The sequence below is a fragment of the Cydia fagiglandana genome, chromosome 9 (assembly GCF_963556715.1).
Source record: "Cydia fagiglandana chromosome 9, ilCydFagi1.1, whole genome shotgun sequence".
NCBI lineage: Eukaryota > Metazoa > Arthropoda > Insecta > Lepidoptera > Tortricidae > Cydia > Cydia fagiglandana.
Window position 1 is genome coordinate 19,441,650 of NC_085940.1, and position 23,454 is coordinate 19,465,103.

Genomic DNA, 23,454 nt, shown 5'->3' on the forward strand with positions numbered 1-23,454 from the left:
CCATGAGCACTGGAAATTCGCTGTATACTTTTTCCAGGCATGCTGTGTGAAGAGCTCCTGTGGTGTTAGACCATATATTGAGGGTTCGTAACCTTACCGCTGAGAGACTGGCCTCTTGTTGTATGTGTAGGTGCAGCGGTGAAAGGTTTAGCATGACCTCCATGGCTGCAGTCGGAGTGGACCTCGTGCAGCCAGTGGAGGCCGCGCATGCGAGCCTCTGGAGTCTTTGTAGCTTGTCTCGTACGTTGCCTAGGTTTGTTCTTGGCCACCAAACTAGAGCACCGTAGCAGAGTAGGGGGCGGATTATAGTCTTATAGAGCCAAAGGGTAATTTTCGGGTTGAGTCCCCACCTCTTACCAATCATCCTTCTGCACTGCCAGAAGACTACTCCCGCCTTGTCTATGCGTTTGTTGATGTGATTGTTCCAGTTGAGTTTACTGTCGAGCGTTAGCCCTAAGTACTTAACTTCGTCGGTCAGCTGTAGCTCAGTCTGGAAGAGTGTTGGTCTGGTAAAGTTGCCAAGTGCCCTTTTATTGGTGAACATTACCATTTCTGTTTTGGTGGGGTTAACTGATAGGTCAAAATCTCTACACCAGCGTTCTACGATCCGAAGAGCTGCCTGGGTGAGGTCGCATACTGTACTGGCAAATTTACCTGATATTAATATTGCCAGATCATCAGCGTAGCCTATTGTGTAGAAGTGTTCCTCGTTCAGTTTGGTTATGAGGTTGTTGACTACTAGGTTCCACAACAGAGGTGAGAGAACTCCCCCTTGAGGGCATCCTCGCACCGCCGCTACGGCCTGCGGTTCACCTACATACCTTATTGTCCTTTGATTTAGCATGTTCATGATCCACTTTATTAGTCCAGGTTCAGCGCCGTGGCTTTCCAAGGCGTTCCCTATACTGGAAAAGTGAGTCTTGTCAAAAGCGCCCTCTATGTCAATGAAAGTGCCGAGGCACATTTCTTTGCCGTGGATGGCTCTCTCAATGCGGCTTACAACCATGTGAAGAGCCGACTCCGTAGATTTACCTGAGCTGTACGCGTGCTGGTTGTTGTGCATCGATATGTTCTTTAGCGCCCGGTCCCTCAGGTCCCTGTCGCACAGTTTTTCCAAAGTTTTCAGCAGGAATGATGTGAGACTGATGGGCCTAAAGGATTTGGCAGCTGTGTAGTCGTTCTTACCTGGTTTAGGTATGAATACCACATTCACATCTCTCCATCTCCTGGGCACGTACCCCCAGGCTAGGCAGGCTGCCATGATGTCGGTCAGGGTTTCCTGGATGAGTCCTAGACCCCACTGTAGGAGAGCGGGGAAGATCCCATCCGGACCAGCCGCCTTGAAGGGATGGAAGCTGTCTATGGCCCACCTGAGTTTCTCAGCCGTGACGACTCTGTGCGCCATTTGCCAGTTGTTGTACTAATACTTAAAAAGTACGGAATCCTCGGTGGGCGAGTCCGACTCGCACTTGTTCGGTTTTTTCTGTTTCAAACGATCAAAACAAAAGAAATTACATCAAAAGGATGACAGCTATCATGGAAGTTGACAGATTGCACGATTGGCGGCATGAACCACAGTAATGAACTAATGACCAGACATCGTAACTTTTACAGCATTTTTGGTGCAGCGGAGTGGTGTTAACGGAATTGGTATAGATAATTCCAACTGAAATGGTAAATTAAGGTTAATATTAACGTAATTAATGCTAATTAATCATTAAGGTTGAAATTGTTTATACCGATTCCGTTAACACCACTCCGCTGCACCAAAAATGCTGTAAAAGTTACGATGTCTAATAATGACGCAACAGTAAAGCAGCAGTCATTCGAATGTCACCTTGAAACATTTTCAATTGGAACGCAGTTGAATTTTTATTTTGTTCACTTTCAAAACAAAAGAATTTGCATAAAAAGAACCTCACTCTGCAAACGATTATGCATACGAACCTGACTGCCCCCTAGAGGCCGGGTCGTGAAGTAACCATAAAGTTTCACTCCTAAATGGAATGCGAATTAAGCCCCTAGGGATGCTGATGTGTTTACGTTAGGCTACTTTCTACTGCCATTAAAGTGTATGTAATGTAAGATATTATTATTATAGTACAATATCTGGGAGATCGATTTATCGCCCCTGAAAACCCCGAAATCGTTAGAGCCGTTTCCGAGATCCCCGAAATATATATAATAAGAAATAATCAGGAATTTCTCGTTTAAAGGTATTAGATATATGAAATCTTTAATTTTTATATCAAAACATCAAGTTATTTAAAAATCGGAACTACATAAGACATCAGTTTTTTTTTTCGAGATTTCGGGATTGGCCCCATACTAAAAGTTGTCCAGCATGACCTACTTATTAACCCCTCAGAGTTTGGTCATAGATAACAAACCCACCCTTTGCATACAGTATTTATCTCCGACTGCTATATTATTGTGAAACTTCTCGAATTTATTCTGCGGTTCACTAAAGATCACAACAAAATCTGTACAAACAGCCGGGGTTAATTTTGATACTAGCAACCAAATTTCATACCATGTTTAATGCAAATACATAAAATCTAAATCCAATAACATGTAAAATTTAGTTTATTAGTATCGTTTTTTTATTACTTTTAATGTAGGCACTTTTCTCTCTGCACCAGTGGTTGATTGGTAGAGAATGCCATTTTGCGTTTTAAGTCCGCTTTTGCACATTGATGTAAATATTTTGTGCAATACAGTTTATATGATAAATAATTACTTAACTTTATTTAAAAACACCGTATACATGGTGTGTCTGACCATGGGGCTGTAAATCCAGGGCTTGATTTTACTCGTTAAACTGAGCTAGTTTTACTATGGGACCAACGACCAACCCTAAAATCGGGGATAAATTTTTGGCTTTTCCATAGAAAACGTCGACATTTGATCAGCCAAAATGTATGAAAAAATAAAAGAAAGTTTCGGGATTTCGGGGTTGGTGCCATAATAAAAGTAGCTCAGTTAAGCGAGTAGAATCGAGCCCTGGATTTAAAGCCCCAAGGTCAGACACACCCTGTATTGTATTGTCCAAGTAACTACTGAAACCCAAAGGACATTCTAGAAGCCTCTACATTACTCTTTAAAGTTCCCGTCACCTAGGAATACACGCTACGTACATTACAATGAAATACCTACTTGCTCCAGTACTAAGTTTTCATAATGAGGGTATTGAGGGTCCAGTCTACTCCAGTTTCAGTAGTAATATTACCCTTTAGGTAATACAAGTATTTATTGACGAAGTGTATATGTTTTGTGTACAGAGTTACACATTCAGAAAATAACGGCTTGATTCGGGAAATTAATTAGACACTCACTAAGATATGAAATAGTAAAGATATATGTTGTTCCACTGAAAAAGGTGCTGGCGCCGCGATTCAGGAAATGAATTAGAGATTCACTAGATATGAAATAGTAAAGTTATGTGACATTCCACGACAAAAGGTATCTTATGGCGGACAGCGCTTACGTCGCATAGCGCCGCTATAATATTGGAGCGGCGTTAACAATAGCGTAAGCGCCAACCGCTATAAGGTACCTTTTTCCATGGGACGTCACATATCTTTACTATATCGTGTCTAGTTAATCTCTAATTCATTTTCCGAATCGCGCCGTAAGTCTCATCATTTTATTATTACAAGCTTTTATTTCACTTGCCCTGTTAGTATGTTAGTTAACAAACTACACTAACAAAGTGTCGGTCAAATTCTTCCAAATACTTCTCGATTGAGATGAAATTTTTCATACCTATATAATTATGTAAATCGGATGACAATGCAATCATTATGATGAGATGGAGCTGATCTGATGATGAAGACAGGTGGCCATGGGAACTCTGTGATAAATCAACGCAAGCTAATTGTATTTGGGGTTGTTAGAATTATCTCAATGAGTATTAGTTGCTTGTAGAAAGAAAAGTACAGTCAGCGTTAAAAGCTTGTACCAATTTTTTTGCCAAAAGCTTATCACTACTATAGCTCGTTGCGGTCTGTCAAAATTGACAGACTTTATATTTTCTGAATTAAAGTGACATTCCATTTCCAACTGCAGCTGCAATACTGTTCATTTTACTATGGAAATTGACAATGACAGCGACGCGTTTCCATAGTAAAATGAACAGTATTGCAGCTGCAGTTGGAAATGGAATGTCACTCTAAAACTCCATCGTAGCCATCGAATCAACGCAAATCCGCCCTCAACACCCGAACGCTCAACAATGTGTCTCGACGTTAAGCCCCCTTTTCAAGACGAAGCCTTTGTTGGTCAATTCTACCTGTGAGCGGTGATAGCGAGGATTTTCAATATTTGTTTCAGTATGTAAAATAGAAATGTCGTGTTACTGTTCGGTGTTAAAATCATTTGTCTAACACCGACCTGGGGGCTGATTTTTGAATTTCGATGGCTAATTTTGTACCTACCTATTGATTTAGTGAGACGTCCGTGAAAACATTACACTGGCGAAAAAAGCGCAGGTAGGTAAGTAGGTTAGGTTCGTTAGGTAGCTTCAGATGCCGAATAGGATGCAGAAATAGGAGCCCCGCAAAGCGGCACACATGTAACTAGTGCGGTGGGACCATGGTAAAAATAAATAAAATTGCAAACTTTGTCTAACTCCGGTTACGTAGGCGACCGAAAGAACTGGTCACTCTACAATCTAAATAGTAGTACGATGCGGCTAAACGTAGGCCGCCTTATTGAAGAACGTATTGCAATGACAATCCGGCTAACCGTCGAACCGCCGCATTTCAAAACTCCCCTGTTTTTGAAAATGGCTAGCCGTAATATAATATAATACGGCGGATTATACGATCTGACTACGACATTTAAATAAACAAGGATTGCTCGTTTAAAGGTATATTTTGCCGATTTCCACAGATTTTTGACAGATCAAATCGAGCTTTCAATATTCAAAAATTGGTCCTCTGACCGAAAGTGGTGCTTTATTGAATAACACAGTCACTTATCTAGGTACCTATACCAGTCTCCGAGCTACCTATAAAGAGCTAATACATCTTCGCGAGCGTACAAACATCCTTAACGTTGTGTCAGTTAAAAATGTATTGGACAAGTTTATGCGCCAGTGATCCATCACTTTATATTAACGTTGGACGGAGAAAATATGGGGACTAAACATCTTATTGTGTGTACATGTAGGTACCTAAGGTTATTTGTTACTACATTTTATGGACCGTTAGTATGGTGGAATGGAAATAATTTACAATAGCCAAACTTAGTGAAATGGATAATACCAAAATTCTAGTATAATAAAATAGGTACTAAACATATGAAAAAAATTAAATATCAGGCTTCGACTCAATGAAATTACTTTTGCTCGATAGAAAAATACTATGACATAGCTCTAAATCACACCAAAAATGTGTAACTATTATGAAAATTGCTTCTACTCATATAATGCGTAATTTTATTTTTGATCGAAATCATCGACTAATACTTTTATTGAGGCCTTTTGCCTCAATATTGCTATTCATATTTTTGGCAACCGTATTATGATCTACAAAAGCGCTGCGATTTTTCAGAAAATCTGATGGCGTTACCGTACCCACGCCACGGCATGTTAATACTACCTAATACGTAGAGTGCTTTTTCCCAAGATGACCGCGCATACATTGTGTTTGTTGAATAAGTTATTGGTCCTTAAGGACTTGTGGCTACCTGAGTGAACAGACATTTTAAAGGATATTTTATTTAAAGGTGGAAGTTTTCACATATAAATAAGTAAAGACAAGGACGCGCGAAATGCCCGTGCAATTGACATCATTATAGGGGCCAACTGATTAACAGTCCGCCGGACGGTATCGGCCTGTCAGTTGTTCGGAAATGTAAAAATTTTGTTCTAACTGACAGGCCGATACCGTCTGGCGGACTGTTAATCAGTGGGCCTCTTTAGGTAATATTTTGATGTCATGAAGTAGAGGAGCACACTGATTACCAGTCCGCCGGACCATATCGGCCTGTCAGTTGTTCGGAGTTGTCAAATTTTTGTTCTAACTGACAGGCCGATAACGTCAGGTGGCCTGTTAGTCAGTGGTCGGCTTAAGTTTTGACCTTCTACTCGTATTTTAACGATACGTTAAAAATACGGTACTTTATTAGATTCGCGTAAAGTGCGAAGTGGGAGACCGATAATGCACACTGTGGCAAAAATGTGAATTTATGTATATCTTAGGCCCACTTGCACCATTCCACTAACCCGGGGTTAACCGGTTAAACCTGGAGTTATCATGGTTACCAGTACAATTTGACACTGGGTTGACGATTAAACCGCTTAACCCCGGGTTAGTGCGATGGTGCAAGTGGCCCTTAGTCGTTTAATTAAGTCACTGTTTCTCTCAAAGTTGCACACAATGACTCAACTTTTGTATTTCACTATTTAATTAAGTAACTGCTTCTCTCGCTAGAGGGCAATATACTAATAATTCAGCGTTCAAGTCCGTCTAGTCGCTCGATGACTACGGCTCGATTCGGGAAATGAATAAGAGACTCACTAGATATGAAATAGTAAAGATATGTGACGTTCCAAGGCTAAAGGTACCTTATGGCGGCTGGCGCCACGATTCGGGAAATGAATTAGAGATTCACTAGATATGAAATAGTAAAGTTATGTGACGTTCCACGGAAAAAGGTACCTTATGGCGTCTGACGATTACGTCGCATAGCACCGCAATAATATTGGAGCGGCGTTAATAATACCGCCATAAGGTACCTTTACGCGTGGGACGTCACATATCTTTACTATATCGTATCTAGTTAATATCTAATTCATTTCCCGAATCGCGCCGTAAATAATTAGCAAAGTAATCTCGGGGTAGTTAGTAGCTAACTGTGAAATTCTAGACTCGGACCTAATTTACATACATATATGGATGGGTTTATGCATGCGGGCTTTATGAAATAATTTTGAGCTTACAAGGAGTTGGAATACAATTGAGAATATTAGTATGATAATGTATTCATTTGTTTATTAGGTAGTTGTTAGCAGTTTCTTCGCGGGTACCTACCTAAATATTTTCTTGAAATACTTAATTATATCGACCGGGATATGGACCGTGATTATCTTTTTGTATTATGGTCCATATCCCGGTGGATATATATCTAGTGAAACAAACCGCGAGTCATAAAAAAATGTTAATTCCTCAAAATGTGGGTAGGCTCTTATTATTTTGCTATGTTACAGAAATTACGCTATTAAGGATATTTAATCTTCAAATATACTTCCAGGTTCCTTTAGATTTTTAGATATATAGTAATCTAAATCTGAAGTATCAGAGCAAGCGCGACGTTAAAGTATTAAACCTTATAAGGTCAATAAGGAAATATCACGCGTTCCCGAGAATCCTACACGTGCCACAAAACGAGAGCGGCGACTGTCTTTTAGCCATTCAAATTATCTCTCACTCCTGAAGGGACTGCGAATATTCGACACCGTCATTATCTGCCTCGCTATCGCTCTTGCCTCGGGCGATAGAGGCAGATAGACGAAAAAACTCAAACAAAGGGGCATAGCTATAAGTCAATCAATATTTATATTATTACCTTTTTTAGATTTTAAGATATCTCTGGACTGGGTGTTCCGGATATTTGGGAAGTGTACGGGGAGCGGCCCCACAAAAAGCGACATCTAAGATGGCTCAATCGCAACATCGGTGTGGGGGTTGAAGGTAGAGATGCGTCATTGGACTTTATTATTATAATAAAATGATGTTTGTTAGTCTGTAAACTATATTACCATATTACTATATTACCAAAGACATAAGATCGTATAAGATGAATAAGGTCTAAGAAAAAAACGTGCCCCGGAAATCAAGAGAAAGTCATTCTCGGATAGATGGCGCACACACCTTTGGCCTATCCTCGGCTAGATGGCGTGACGACACCGTTTCATATTGAACAATTTTGACACATAGATATCAGGGAATGAACATGGGTAAAAATTATATAAAAATAATAAAATCATTTATCCATATATATATACACATTTTTTTTGATAATTGTATACGTGTATTTATTTTGAGTTTTAGTCGTGTGTCGATCGATGGCAGTAATTTTACGGTGACTACAAAATTTACTATGACAGGACCCCTCTATAGTATACTATCAATTCTCTTTGATATTACTAAAGAAGAAGAAGCGCTGGTGGCCTACCGGTAAAGGGGCCCACTGATTACCAGTCCGCCTGCAGTCTCTGGCCTTATCGGGCGACCTGCCGTCCTAGACCAATAACGTCCACAAACATAAGCGATTATTGCCGGCCGGCAATGGTCTGCTGCCACCTCTGCGACTACAGACGAGTCGTCATTTTCCCACCGTACGGCCGCCTGCCGGCAATAGTCTGATATAATTTTGACAGATCCCTACAAATTGACAGTTCGCCGGACGATGTTAGCCTGTCAGTTAACCGCAGCAGGCCACACATTAACAGTTCTATTACAGATTTTGGACTGACGGCTATTCGGACTACGGCTCGTCGATTCCGGTCAGCGTCGACAGATATCTGCCGGACAGTCCGTGGCCTGCAGGCCGATTTACACACACATTATCAGATAGCCGGCCGGTGGCCTGTTGGCCGTCATCTGTTGTCAGTCGAGAGCCTTCAGTTTCGTGTTTTTCAACTAGTTTAATTTTTTCCTCAAAATGGACTGTCGACGTCAAAGATAATGTTTACACTTTTGGACCTTATTCCTTTGTAATAAGGCAAAAAATGTAAACCTATATTTTACTACTACAGTGAAACCTGGTTAATTGGTTACTTGGATAAATGGAAAACCTCAATAGTTGCAACCAAAGCTCTGGTTCTGGTCCTTTGGAACCAAAGGTCCTCTATAATTGAAATTATGAAACTTTTTTTAGTTATTTTATTAGTTACATGAAATTTGATTTTGATGTTTTTCTTATGTTTGCCTCCGTAATTAAACAGATTGCATAAAGTAGTTACCTACTCTATAATTGTAACAGTTCCATTGTTTGGTCCTATTTATTATTTCTACTAGTAAAATAGGATGTACTATAAATATTTATTTATTTCATTATTTTATACTTTATTGCACAAAACAAGTTAAAGGTACAAAAGGTGATTAAGTCCACCTTTAAGTTATTCTTTACCAGTCAATTACTGGCCCAACCAGAAACTATTTTACAAGCTTTTATTACCTAACTGACTTTCAAATCTGAGAAGGACGAAGGTTATCAATAGGGAATATTACGCGAAACTCTGCGTAGGGGGCGCCAGACCGTTACAGAAACGAAATACTACCAGAAAAAGGTGACGAAGTGGATTACTATATCTGGTGATGTACGTAATTTTTTTATTTGATTTCTTGTAGATTATAAAAATCTATTACAAGGTATCAAACAAAAAAATCACTCGTAAACCGCCCAAGTGGACCTAATATTATGTAGAAAAGGTTTTAAAGAGTAGAATGAATAAAACAAAAACATAACATGTGATTAAAACGCTAGGATTCACAATCAGCACACTTTATTTAATTACGTTTATTATTATTTTACAGATACATAGATACCATTACCTAATAGTGACACTTATTCTAGTACTTATAACACAGATTATCTGCTTGAGAGATACTACCCAGAACTTTACTTGGCTAATGCTCGACAACGACTGACGCTCGTCCAGCCGGACAACTGGTTTTTACCTCGTCTCCCCACTGTTTATTGAGTGGGAGGCCGGTAGTTAGTATTACAGTGTTATTATCCTACCCTACTTAAAAAGTAATCTTGTAATAGGGGAGGGTGAGCTCTGGGTAAGTGGTCCAGAACCCCCAAGATCTACCTACTTAAAAATTCAAAAATGCTTACGGCTAACTACGAGCATAGATAGGGTCGTGGTTTCTGCCACTATGGAGTGAGAATAGATATCCAAATATTTAAAGTAGGACGCCAGGATACTATACTCATCAAACGTATGACATATCCAAATGAAAATACAAATTTATTTACTAAATACTTTTATTCACTTTACATCACAATAAGACCTGCTGCGGCCTCGAGACTTAACATTTAAATTACGTACCGTAACTATTACTAATTAAATTTAACTTAAGTACATCTCAGGCATATTTGGGCCTGTAATACACACAAAATCCTACATAGGAATTGCAGGTTTCATATTAATAATAGAATTTACCATGTAGAAAGTTCACGTTAAAAAGAAATTCAGACTTAAATATTGTTTATCCTTTCCAGCAAAGGAACACAGTCACTAATGTAAATATAAGTTTTTAACTCACAGTTTTATCGAATAAACACTTCACCTCGAGTCCAAAAATTAAGTGGAGAAGACGGCTTCCCCTCTAGCATGGTGCGACACCACCCTAGATCTTCCAAAAGCCATAGGGCCAAGAAGATGAAGAAGGCAAGCCAAGGGACAGGCCAAGCCAAGAAGGGACCCTAGAAACAAAGAAAATGTTCTAGGTTTTAGCGAGGTTATGTTATAAAAAAATATATTATATTTTTAATTTAATTGGGACAAAGCGCGATTTAGCTTGCGGACATAATGAGATTAAAAATCCTTACCGGTTTCTAAGCCGAGTCCCTTATATTAGACACCAGACGTGGCGACGTAGGCACACGCGGTGAAACAAAATGATGCCTCATATTTGTAAAGGGATTGCTGGAAAATCACACCAAAACACGACATTAGCTAATTGCAATTGACAATAAACAACTTCGCCTTTCCTTCCGTATATTTAGAAAGTGTGGACAACTCACCAAGTTGGTTTGAAAGAGGTGAAAAGGTTATGCCGCCATTACCGGCGCATAGGAAGCTAGGTTAATCATATTTTGGGCCAAGCTGGAACAAAATATATCCACGATTAAAACATTGAACACCGAATTTAACTGAGTTTTAGGAAATACAATCTTTAAATAAAATACATACCCCATGAATCAATTGCCGACATGATGTACAAATTACGTCTTACATCTTGTCTCGAAAGATAGTAATGATGAAGCGAAATTGGAAATGGCAAAAGCCACAGACAAAGTGGTGAATGGAAAACCTCCCATTCAATGACATCGCAACTGACCGGATCCAATTTACAGAAAACCGAAGTCACCAAAAATAAAAAGAATTACTAATTTCGAAAGCTAAAAATAAGGACATTATTTATAACTACGAATTGCAAAATATAAAAGAACACATACCAAATGTTTATTCATAAATACTCTTTATGTATGACTGATTGCTTGTGCCAAACCACAGACAACAAACCAACTGTCATTGACAGACGTCAATGTTTACTACGACAGAAAACAACACCGATTCAACCCGTTTTACCAAGTTAAAGCTATTTCCACGTAGTATTTCCATGTTACAATATATTTCAATTGTGAAATGTGTAAACTCCAAAGAAAACAAGGTATTTATGTCCCAGCACAATGCAGGAACGAACAATGGATGCGCTAAATGCGACGATTTATAGATGATTGATGACCTACCATTCCGGTAAGTTTTATCCTCTAAATATAGCCAAAAGCGTATATGTGAAGATTAAAAACAACATTACTGGTCTCCGACCTTGACCTATCTACTCTAATACCCGTGTAGAACGTATATCAACCACCAAATTCTTACCAAACAAACATCTACTTTTCTAACCTATAAAGTGCCTATCTATAATAACATTCAGACGTTTATAACACTGGGTGCCTACCCTAAAGTGTTACAGTTCATAGTTCGGTAGGTAGATCGGGGTGATCGTGGGACTGTAACACTTTAGGGTAGCCACCCAGTGTTATAAACGTCTGAATGTTATTATAGATAGATACGTTATAGGTTAGAAAAGTAGATGTTTGTTTGGTAAGAATTTGGTGGTTAATATACGTTCTACACGGGTATTAGAGTAGATAGGTCAAGGTCGGAGACCAGAAATGTTGTTTTTAATCTTCACATATACGCTTTTGGCTATATTTAGAGGATAAAACTTACCGGAATGGTAGGTCATCAATCATCTATAAATCGTCGCATTTAGCGCATCCATTGTTCGTTCCTGCATTGTGCTGGGACATAAATACCTTGTTTTCTTTGGAGTTTACACATTTCACAATTGAAATACATTTGTACATGGTTACACTACATATAAATAGCTTTGACTTGGTAAAACGGGTTGAAACAGTGTTGTTTTCTGTCGCAGTAAACATTGACGTCTGTCAATGTCGGTCGGTTTGTTGTCTGTGGTTTGGCACAAACAATCAGTCATACATAAAGAGTATTTATGAATAAACATTTGGTATGTGTTCTTTTATATTTTGCAATTCGTAGTTATAAATAATGTCCTTATTTTTAGCTTTCGAAATTAGTAATTCTTTTTATTTTTGGTGACTTCGGTTTTCTGTAAATTGGATCCGGTCAGTTGCGATGTCATTGAATGGGAAGTATTCCATTCACCACTTTGTCTGTGGTTTTTGCCATTTGATTTTTCGCTTGATCACTGGGATATTCCGTGACAAGATGTAAGACGTAATTTCGACATCAGGTCGGCAATTAATTCATGGGGTATGTATTTTATTTAAAGATTGTATTTCCTAAAACTCGGTTAAATTCGGTGTTCAATGTTTTAATCGTGGATATATTTTGTTCCAGCTTGGCCCAAAATATGATTAACCTAGCTTCCTATGCGCCGGTAATGGCGGCATAACCTTTTCACCTCTTTTAAACCAACTTGGTGAGTTGTCCCCACTTTCTAAATATACGGAAGGAAAGACGAAGTTGTTTATTGTCAATTGCAATTAGCTAATGTCGTGTTTTGGTGTGATTTTCCAGCAATCCCTTTACAAATATGAGGCATCATTTTGTTTCACCGCGTGTGCCTACGTCGCCACGTCTGGTGTCTAATATAAGGGACTCGGCTTAGAAACCGGTAAGGATTTTTAATCTCATTATGTCCGCAAGCTAAATCGCGCTTTGTCCCAATTAAATTAAAAATATAATATATTTTTTATAACATAACCTCGCTAAAACCTAGAACATTTTCTTTGTTTCTAGGGTCCCTTCTTGGCTTGGCCTGTCCCTTGGCTTGCCTTCTTCATCTTCTTGGCCCTATGGCTTTTGGAAGATCTAGGGTGGTGTCGCACCATGCTAGTTGAGAAGCCGTCTTCTCCACTTAATTTTTGGACTCGAGGTGAAGTGTTTATACGATAAAACTGTGAGTTAAAAACTTATATTTACATTAGTGACTGTGTTCCTTTGATGGAAAGGATAAACAATATTTAAGTCTGAATTTCTTTTTAACGTGAACTTTCTACATGGTAAATTCTATTATTATTATGAAACCTGTAATTCCTATGTAGGATTTTGTGTGTATTGCAGGCCCGAGTATGCCTGAGATGTACTTAAGTTAAATTTAATTAGTAATAGTTACGGTATATAATTTAAATTTTAAGTGTTGAGGCCGTAGCAGGTCCTATTGTGGTGTAAAGTGAATAAAAGTATTTAGTAAATAAATTTGTATTTTCATTTGGATATGTCATACGTTTGATGAGGATAGTATCCTGGCGTCCTAATTTAAATATTTGGATATCTATTCTCACTCCATAGTGGCAGAAACCACGACCCTATCTATGCTCGTAGTTAGCCGTAAGCATTGTTGAATTTTTAAGTAGGTAGATCTTGGGGGTTCTGGACCACTTACCCAGAGCTCACCCTCCCCTATTACAGTGGCGTGCCCAACGTATGGCCTATGGAGTATGACATTTCCAAGTGAAACATTTTAAAAATATTTTAGTATTAAGGTTTTTATATGTAAAGGGAATTGCAAATTGTTGTTTGAAAGTGTTGTTTGTGTTGGAGGTTAAACTTATTAATTTAACCAACTTATAAATAAAGCTATACTTTATACGCTAAATAATTAGCTATACTTAAAGAGATTTTCTCAATATTTTAAAATACTTTAAAAGGGTTAAAATCTTATAAAATTTTAACTTATCTTTAAAAATATTATAACTCTATACTGACTTACTTCTGATATTACATATCAATCTTGAAAGATGGATTTCATAAAAGCGGGTTGTAAAATCACCCATTTACATAAAGACGAAATGTCACATGAATTAGCGATTCGCAGACTTCCGGTTAATCCCATCTCACGTAGATCCAGTCTGTGTCAAGCTTTAAAACAGACTGCAGATTTAGCCAAAAAGGGTAGTCTAAAGTTCCAGGACTTGGTAATAAGTAATGAAGCTTCCGAATTAGAACTCTGTCAGCATAAGGTAGAGGAGATAGAGTTAGAAGCAAAAGGAGAATTATCAGCAGCGGCGATCGACAGGCTATCCTCGCGTTGCAAATATCTATTGTGTCGTATTTCACGGTTGCCTCAGGAGACCGAAGCGGTACTTCTGTTGAAAACGTTAATTACTTCTTTATTGGATCGGTTGAATGAGCAAGGCTCTTCTGCGTCGTCTGGTTCGGATGATGACTTTCAATCTCCTAACGAATCTCGTATTGTTAGGGAGATTATTTACAAAACGGATAAGACTTTTAATATAAATTCTTTAAATTTGAAATTTAAAGGTGACACTTGTGTTCGTACTTTCCTGTCTCGCCTCGAAGAGTTGCGAGATGCTAGAAGAATTTCCGAAAGCCGAATATATAGAGGTTTTCCTGAGATTCTCGAAGGTCCTGCGTTGTCGTGGTTCCGGTCGCAACGTACGAAACTTACTACTTATAAAGAAGTCACCGCGGCTTTACAAGATGAATTTGATATACCTGATTTGGATCATCAGTTGTTACAGGAAATACGGGCTAGGACTCAAGCCAAGTCTGAAACTATTGTTTATTTCGTATCGACCATTCTAGGAATGTATGAGCGTCTTGCAAAAGAGGTTCCTGAACAAGAGAAGCTGGATACTATGATGAGAAACATTCGTCCGGAGTATTCCAAAGATTTAGCTTTACATGACATAGGATCGATTGAGCAGTTGAAGTCGTTGTGTAAGCGCATCGAACTAGCTCAGGTTAAGGCTAAACAATTTCGTGAACCGGTTTTATCAAACCAGTCAAATAATTCTTCATCAGAACATCCACCAAAGAACGTTGAACCTAGGAATAAGTCCTTCCAGTCTCGTTTTCCTAATTCTTCCAGAAACTTTGTTGCTACGGTAGCACAAAGCTCTTCTCAACTAAAATGTTTTAGATGTGGTAGGTCCAACCATAACACTAAAGAGTGCAAGAGCTCTAGAGATATCGTTTGCTTTAAATGTGGAGAAAAAGGGGTGAAAACTCCCGAATGTGTTAAATGTAACTCCAAGACAAAAAACTAAATAAGGTCTTTTCTGTTAATAATAAATGTCGACCTTCTGCTCCCTATCGCGCAGAAAAGACGATTTTCTTTAATCCTCCAAAGGGAGACAATAGGGTATATGCGCTATTGAATATACTTAACTTGAATTTCAAGGCATTGTTAGATTGTGGTGCCAGTGTTAGTTTCCTGGGCCACAACAGCCATTTAGTATTCGCCACAGGTGGGATTCCTATTCAAAAACATACGAAACCTGTTATGGTGAACGTAGCTGACGATCATCGAATCGTATCTACTGAATATATGGTGTTACCAGTAAATTATAAAGGTCAAGTTAAACTTATACACTTTAATATTCAACCGGAGATTGCCACTCCAATGGTACTTGGTTTAAACTTTTGGAGAGCCTATGGATTAGCTCCAGGCCTCATTACTGATATAGAAAAAACTGATTCTCATTATATTGCTAGTCTTGACGCTTTACCGTCAGAGACAGGACTTACTACTTATGACTCTTTATCTTCTGAACAAAAGTCTCGACTTGAGGCTACTAAATCTCTTTTTGATCAAATTGATACTGATAAGGTTGGTTTGGGAAAGACTCACTTAATGGAACATGTTATAAATACCGGAGATACTCCTCCGATAAAACAAAAATATTATCGACTTAGTCCTTTTAAACAAGCTGCACTAGCTAAAGAAGTAGATCGTATGCTGAAAGAAGGAATTGTCGAACCTTCTCATTCCCCATGGAATTCTCCTGTCGTTATGGTGGAAAAACCTAACGGAGACTTAAGACTTTGTTTAGATAGTAGAAAAGTAAACGCAGTTTCAAAATCTGATGCGTATCCCGTACCACATGTTCAATACATACTGGATAATTTACGCGATGCGAAATTCCTTACCTCTCTTGATTTGAGTGCGGCATATCATCAGATTCCTCTTAGTGAAGACTCCAAGGAGAAAACTAGTTTTACTGTACCAGGAAAAGGGTTATTTCACTATAATAGAATGTGTTTTGGTTTGGTAGGCGCTTCTGCGACTATGCAACGTCTCATGGATAACCTCTTTACTTCCCATTTTGATCACAAGGTTTTCTGTTATATTGATGACATAATTATTTGTACTTCCGATTTCGATGAACACATAAGATTACTTAAAGCGGTTTTTGAAAAATTAAAATCAGCAAATTTAACTATTAATATGAAAAAGTCATCCTTCTGTAGGAGTGAACTGAAATATCTAGGATATTTAGTTGATAGATACGGTCTGCGAACCGATCCATCTAAAATTGATGTAATTTTAAATTTTCCTACGCCTAAAGATGCTAAGGATATTAAACGTTTTCTTGGAATGTGCGGTTGGTACCGTCGTTTCATTAATAATTTCGCAAAGATAGCTCGTCCCTTATCTCGCTTAACGAGTAAGAAAGTAAAATTTGAATGGACAAATGAAGTTAACGATTCTTTTAACATACTTAAATCTGCCTTAGTTTCTTCTCCTATTCTTAAATGCCCTAACTTTAATGAAAGCTTCTATATACATACGGATGCATCTTCTTACGCCGTAGGCGCGGTCTTGACTCAGTCTTATAATGGGATCGATCATCCGATCGCATACTGCAGCCGTACACTCAACCAACCAGAGACGAACTATTCGGCTACTGAGCGCGAACTCTTAGCTGTGATTTATGGTCTCGAGCAATTTCGTGCATATGTAGAAGGGAGAAAATGCTATATTATAACTGATCATGCATCTTTAAAATGGTTCCAAAACTTAAAAAACCCTACTGGACGATTAAATCGATGGGCGTGTAGATTAAGTCAATTTAACTTTGAAATTATTCATCGAAAGGGCAAAGAACATGTCATACCTGACTGTCTTTCTCGTATTCATGTCAGTTCTATAAATTCTGTTACTACTCAAGACCCTTGGTATCTTGATATATATAAAAAGGTATCTGAAAAACCTTCTCTCTTTCCAAACTTTAAAATTGAAAATGATAAACTTTTCCGTTACTCTAAGAATAAGTATCGTCTGACAGCTCAATTTGACTGGAAGCTGGTACTCCCTTATGAGCACCGAAATGAAATCTTAAATAAGTATCATGATGATCCTACTGCCGGTCATTTTGGCGTGGCTAAAACCCATTCCAAAATAGCGGACTTATATTATTGGCCTACGTTGTTTCAAGACGTGAAAGAATACGTCGAATCTTGTGAAATTTGTAAAACTTATAAACCTGTTAATTTAGCTCGTCCTGGCTTGATGGGTAATCCCCGACGTATATCGTCACCAGGCGAAGCCATATCTTGTGATATTCTTGGTCCCTTTCCTCCGTCTTATTTGAGAAATCAGTATCTTTTTGTATGTGCTGATTATTTCAGTAAGTATGTGACTTTGTTTCCACTACGCAACATAACTGCGAAAGCTATAGTTAAGTGTATGGAAAAAGGGATATTCCTGATACATGGGGTTCCTAAATATATATTCTGCGACAATGGTGTTCAATTTACTTCAAAAGACTTTCGAGACTTAATGTCCAAATATAATGTCCCTCATATTTTCTATAACCCTAGATATCATCCTCAGACGAATCAAACGGAACGAGTGAACCGTGAACTTGTAAGAACTATTGCTTCATACGTGCGTTCTGATCACCGTAACTGGGATAAGAACATATCGGAAATACAATGTGCATTAAATACAGCTCGTCACGAAGTAACTAAAAATACACCGTATTTTCTAACACATGGTCGTCAGATGATTCTAGATGGTTCTCTTTATAATAGTGAAGGTCCTATAGATCAAAACGCGCTCGAATTAGATACCAGCGGTGAGTTTTCTGAAAAACTTAAAGAGCTTAAAACTATATATCAAAAAGTGCGTAACTCGTTGATCGCCTCCCATGAACGTAACGCTAGGTATTACAACATGAGGAAGCGTCACGTAGAACTAGAAGAAGGACAAATCGTTTATAAAAGATGTTTCCCATTGTCAAATGCAGCAAAACATTTCTCCGCTAAATTAGCGCCCCGTTATGACAAGTGTGTCATTCATAAAAAATTAAGTCCTCTTGTATACTCTTTAAAATCCTTAGAAGGAAAACTTCTAGGTAACTTTCATATAAAAGATATTGTACGTCCTGGTGAAGCCGAGCCGTCTTCGTAGCGGTACTCGTCTTTTCACTTGTTGGCTCAATATTTAAATTTGAAATATCCTATATGATACAAAATACTGAACTTACCTACTGAACTGAATGCAGCCTGGCGCAAGCTTGTTTTCATCAGACCGGGTAATTGTTCCATGTATTTGATTCTATATATATTGGTACCGGATGCATACGGACCAATCTTAATCTTTGATATGTCCTTATAAAGACATAAAACAATAAATAATCTGAATAAACTACGGAAACTTACTTTACTTATAAACCCTTAAGTGGGAACTACCCTATAAAACGTTATTAAATCGTGAAACGAGACTACGTTCTCAATAAACTCTGTACTGTGACTAAACTTTTGTTTGTCGTTATAGGAATTGTGTATTGGCTAGATGATGCAGCTCTTTACTTAGTTCCACCTTTGCCGGTGATAGGCAATTTCTTTAATAAAGGGAAAGTTATTTTACGGGTTGCCGTCTTTGACATCTTCTTCTAGATTTAGGTAAGTGTTCACTAGTAATAAGTAGACCCGGGTCAAAATTAGGTGCTAGTTTTCCTTGGTTGAATTGGCCATTCACCAAGTCATAGATATAAGTTTTGTCATAAGGTTTGTTTTCTTTACAGATTATCTGTGTTCTCGTGGTTAAGTTTGGTTGGTTAAGGTGTAACTTCATATTAGACATATAAATTTAAAAAAAAAAAAATTTTTTTTTCAAAAAAAATTTTTTTTTAACCCAACTAAAGATGAACTGTAACACTTTAGGGTAGCCACCCAGTGTTATAAACGTCTGAATGTTATTATAGATAGATACGTTATAGGTTAGAAAAGTAGATGTTTGTTTGGTAAGAATTTGGTGGTTAATATACGTTCTACACGGGTATTAGAGTAGATAGGTCAAGGTCGGAGACCAGAAATGTTGTTTTTAATCTTCACATATACGCTTTTGGCTATATTTAGAGGATAAAACTTACCGGAATGGTAGGTCATCAATCATCTATAAATCGTCGCATTTAGCGCATCCATTGTTCGTTCCTGCATTGTGCTGGGACATAAATACCTTGTTTTCTTTGGAGTTTACACATTTCACAATTGAAATACATTTGTACATGGTTACACTACATATAAATAGCTTTGACTTGGTAAAACGGGTTGAAACAGTGTTGTTTTCTGTCGCAGTAAACATTGACGTCTGTCAATGTCGGTCGGTTTGTTGTCTGTGGTTTGGCACAAACAATCAGTCATACATAAAGAGTATTTATGAATAAACATTTGGTATGTGTTCTTTTATATTTTGCAATTCGTAGTTATAAATAATGTCCTTATTTTTAGCTTTCGAAATTAGTAATTCTTTTTATTTTTGGTGACTTCGGTTTTCTGTAAATTGGATCCGGTCAGTTGCGATGTCATTGAATGGGAAGTATTCCATTCACCACTTTGTCTGTGGTTTTTGCCATTTGATTTTTCGCTTGATCACTGGGATATTCCGTGACAAGATGTAAGACGTAATTTCGACATCAGGTCGGCAATTAATTCATGGGGTATGTATTTTATTTAAAGATTGTATTTCCTAAAACTCGGTTAAATTCGGTGTTCAATGTTTTAATCGTGGATATATTTTGTTCCAGCTTGGCCCAAAATATGATTAACCTAGCTTCCTATGCGCCGGTAATGGCGGCATAACCTTTTCACCTCTTTTAAACCAACTTGGTGAGTTGTCCCCACTTTCTAAATATACGGAAGGAAAGACGAAGTTGTTTATTGTCAATTGCAATTAGCTAATGTCGTGTTTTGGTGTGATTTTCCAGCAATCCCTTTACAAATATGAGGCATCATTTTGTTTCACCGCGTGTGCCTACGTCGCCACGTCTGGTGTCTAATATAAGGGACTCGGCTTAGAAACCGGTAAGGATTTTTAATCTCATTATGTCCGCAAGCTAAATCGCGCTTTGTCCCAATTAAATTAAAAATATAATATATTTTTTATAACATAACCTCGCTAAAACCTAGAACATTTTCTTTGTTTCTAGGGTCCCTTCTTGGCTTGGCCTGTCCCTTGGCTTGCCTTCTTCATCTTCTTGGCCCTATGGCTTTTGGAAGATCTAGGGTGGTGTCGCACCATGCTAGTTGAGAAGCCGTCTTCTCCACTTAATTTTTGGACTCGAGGTGAAGTGTTTATACGATAAAACTGTGAGTTAAAAACTTATATTTACATTAGTGACTGTGTTCCTTTGATGGAAAGGATAAACAATATTTAAGTCTGAATTTCTTTTTAACGTGAACTTTCTACATGGTAAATTCTATTATTATTATGAAACCTGTAATTCCTATGTAGGATTTTGTGTGTATTGCAGGCCCGAGTATGCCTGAGATGTACTTAAGTTAAATTTAATTAGTAATAGTTACGGTATATAATTTAAATTTTAAGTGTTGAGGCCGTAGCAGGTCCTATTGTGGTGTAAAGTGAATAAAAGTATTTAGTAAATAAATTTGTATTTTCATTTGGATATGTCATACGTTTGATGAGGATAGTATCCTGGCGTCCTAATTTAAATATTTGGATATCTATTCTCACTCCATAGTGGCAGAAACCACGACCCTATCTATGCTCGTAGTTAGCCGTAAGCATTGTTGAATTTTTAAGTAGGTAGATCTTGGGGATTCAACCCGTTTTACCAAGTTAAAGCTATTTCCACGTAGTATTTCCATGTTACAATATATTTCAATTGTGAAATGTGTAAACTCCAAAGAAAACAAGGTATTTATGTCCCAGCACAATGCAGGAACGAACAATGGATGCGCTAAATGCGACGATTTATAGATGATTGATGACCTACCATTCCGGTAAGTTTTATCCTCTAAATATAGCCAAAAGCGTATATGTGAAGATTAAAAACAACATTACTGGTCTCCGACCTTGACCTATCTACTCTAATACCCGTGTAGAACGTATATCAACCACCAAATTCTTACCAAACAAACATCTACTTTTCTAACCTATAAAGTGCCTATCTATAATAACATTCAGACGTTTATAACACTGGGTGCCTACCCTAAAGTGTTACAGTTCATCTTTAGTTGGGTTAAAAAAAAATTTTTTTTTTTGAAAAAAAAATTTTTTTTTTTTTAATTTATACGTCTAATATGAAGTTACACCTTAACTTACCAAACTTAACCACGAGAACACAGATAATCCGTAAAGAAAACACCTTATGACAAAAATTATACCTATGACTTGGTGAATGGCCAATTCAACCAAGGAAATCTAACAACTAATTTTGAACCGGATCTACTTATTACTAGTGAATACTTACCTAAATCTAGAAGAGGATGTCAAAGACGGCAACCCGAGAAAAAAAAACTTTCCCTTTATTAAAGAAATTGCCTATCACCGACAAAGGTGGAACTAAGTAAAGAGCTGCATCATCTAGCCAATACACAATTCCTAAATCGACAAACAAAAGTTTGGTCATAGTACAGAGTTTATTGAGAACGTAGTCTCGTTTCACGATTTAATAATGTTTTATAGAGTAGTCCCACTTAAGGGTTTATAAGTAAAGTAAGTTTCTGTAGTTTATTCAGATTATTTACTGTTTTATGTCTTTATAAGGACATATCAAAGATTAAGATTGGTCCGTATGCATCCGGTACCAATATATATAGAATCAAATACATGGAACAATTACCCGGTCTGATGAAAACAAGCTTGCGCCAGGCTGCATTCAGTTCAGTAGGTAAGTTCAGTATTTTGTATCATATAGGATATTTCAAATTTAAATATTGAGCCAACAAGTGAAAAGACGAGTACCGCTACGAAGACGGCTCGGCTTCACCAGGACGTACAATATCTTTTATATGAAAGTTACCTAGAAGTTTTCCTTCTAAGGATTTTAAAGAGTATACAAGAGGACTTAATTTTTTTTGAATGACACACTTGTCATAACGGGGCGCTAATTTAGCGGAGAAATGTTTTGCTGCATTTGACAATGGGAAACATCTTTTATAAACGATTTGCCCTTCTTCTAGTTCTACGTGACGCTTCCTCATGTTGTAATACCTAGCATTACGTTCATGGGAGGCGATCAACGAGTTACGCACTTTTTGAAATATAGTTTTGAGCTCTTTAAGTTTTTCAGAAAACTCACCGCTGGTATCTAATTCGAGCGCGTTTTGATCTATAGGACCTTCACTATTATAAAGAGAACCATCTAGAATCATCTGACGACCATGTGTTAGAAAATACGGTGTATCTTTAGTTACTTCGTGACGAGCTGTATTTAATGCACATTGTATTTCCGATATGTTCTTATCCCAGTTACGGTGATCAGAACGCACGTATGAAGCAATAGTTCTTACAAGTTCACGGTTCACTCGTTCCGTTTGATTCGTCTGAGGATGATATCTAGGGTTATAGAAAATATGAGGGACATTATATTTGGACATTAAGTCTCGAAAGTCTTTTGAAGTAAATTGAACACCATTGTCGCAGAATATATATTTAGGAACCCCATGTATAAGAAATATCCCTTTTTCCATACACTTAACTATAGCTTTCGCAGTTATGTTGCGTAGTGGAAACAAAGTCACATACTTACTGAAATAATCAGCACATACAAAAAGATACTGATTTCTCACATAAGACGGAGGAAAGGGACCAAGAATATCACAAGATATGGCTTCGCCTGGTGACGATATACGTCGGGGATTACCCATCAAGCCAGGACGAGCTAAATTAACAGGTTTATAAGTTTTACAAATTTCACAAGAATCGACGTATTCTTTCACGTCTTGAAACAACGTAGGCCAATAATATAAGTCCGCTATTTTGGAATGGGTTTTAGCCACGCCAAAATGACCGGCAGTAGGATCATCATGATACTTATTTAAGATTTCATTTCGGTGCTCATAAGGGAGTACCAGCTTCCAGTCAAATTGAGCTGTCAGACGATACTTATTCTTAGAGTAACGGAAAAGTTTATCATTTTCAATTTTAAAGTTTGGAA

At 37.7% G+C, this 23,454-nt stretch overlaps 2 long non-coding RNA genes across 2 annotated transcripts; one reads left to right on the top strand and one right to left on the bottom strand.

The window, feature by feature from the left end:
* Positions 1-9,984: 9,984 nt before the first annotated feature.
* Positions 9,985-11,721, bottom strand: LOC134667760 (uncharacterized). Its single transcript, XR_010098682.1, has 2 exons — positions 10,570-11,721; positions 9,985-10,443 (listed from the first exon to the last, which is right to left on the bottom strand). It is a non-coding gene; the product is annotated as an uncharacterized LOC134667760 (long non-coding RNA).
* Positions 11,722-11,766: 45 nt separating this feature from the next.
* Positions 11,767-13,498, top strand: LOC134667761 (uncharacterized). The gene is made up of 2 exons (XR_010098683.1): positions 11,767-12,914; positions 13,040-13,498. It is a non-coding gene; the product is annotated as an uncharacterized LOC134667761 (long non-coding RNA).
* Positions 13,499-23,454: the final 9,956 nt, after the last annotated feature.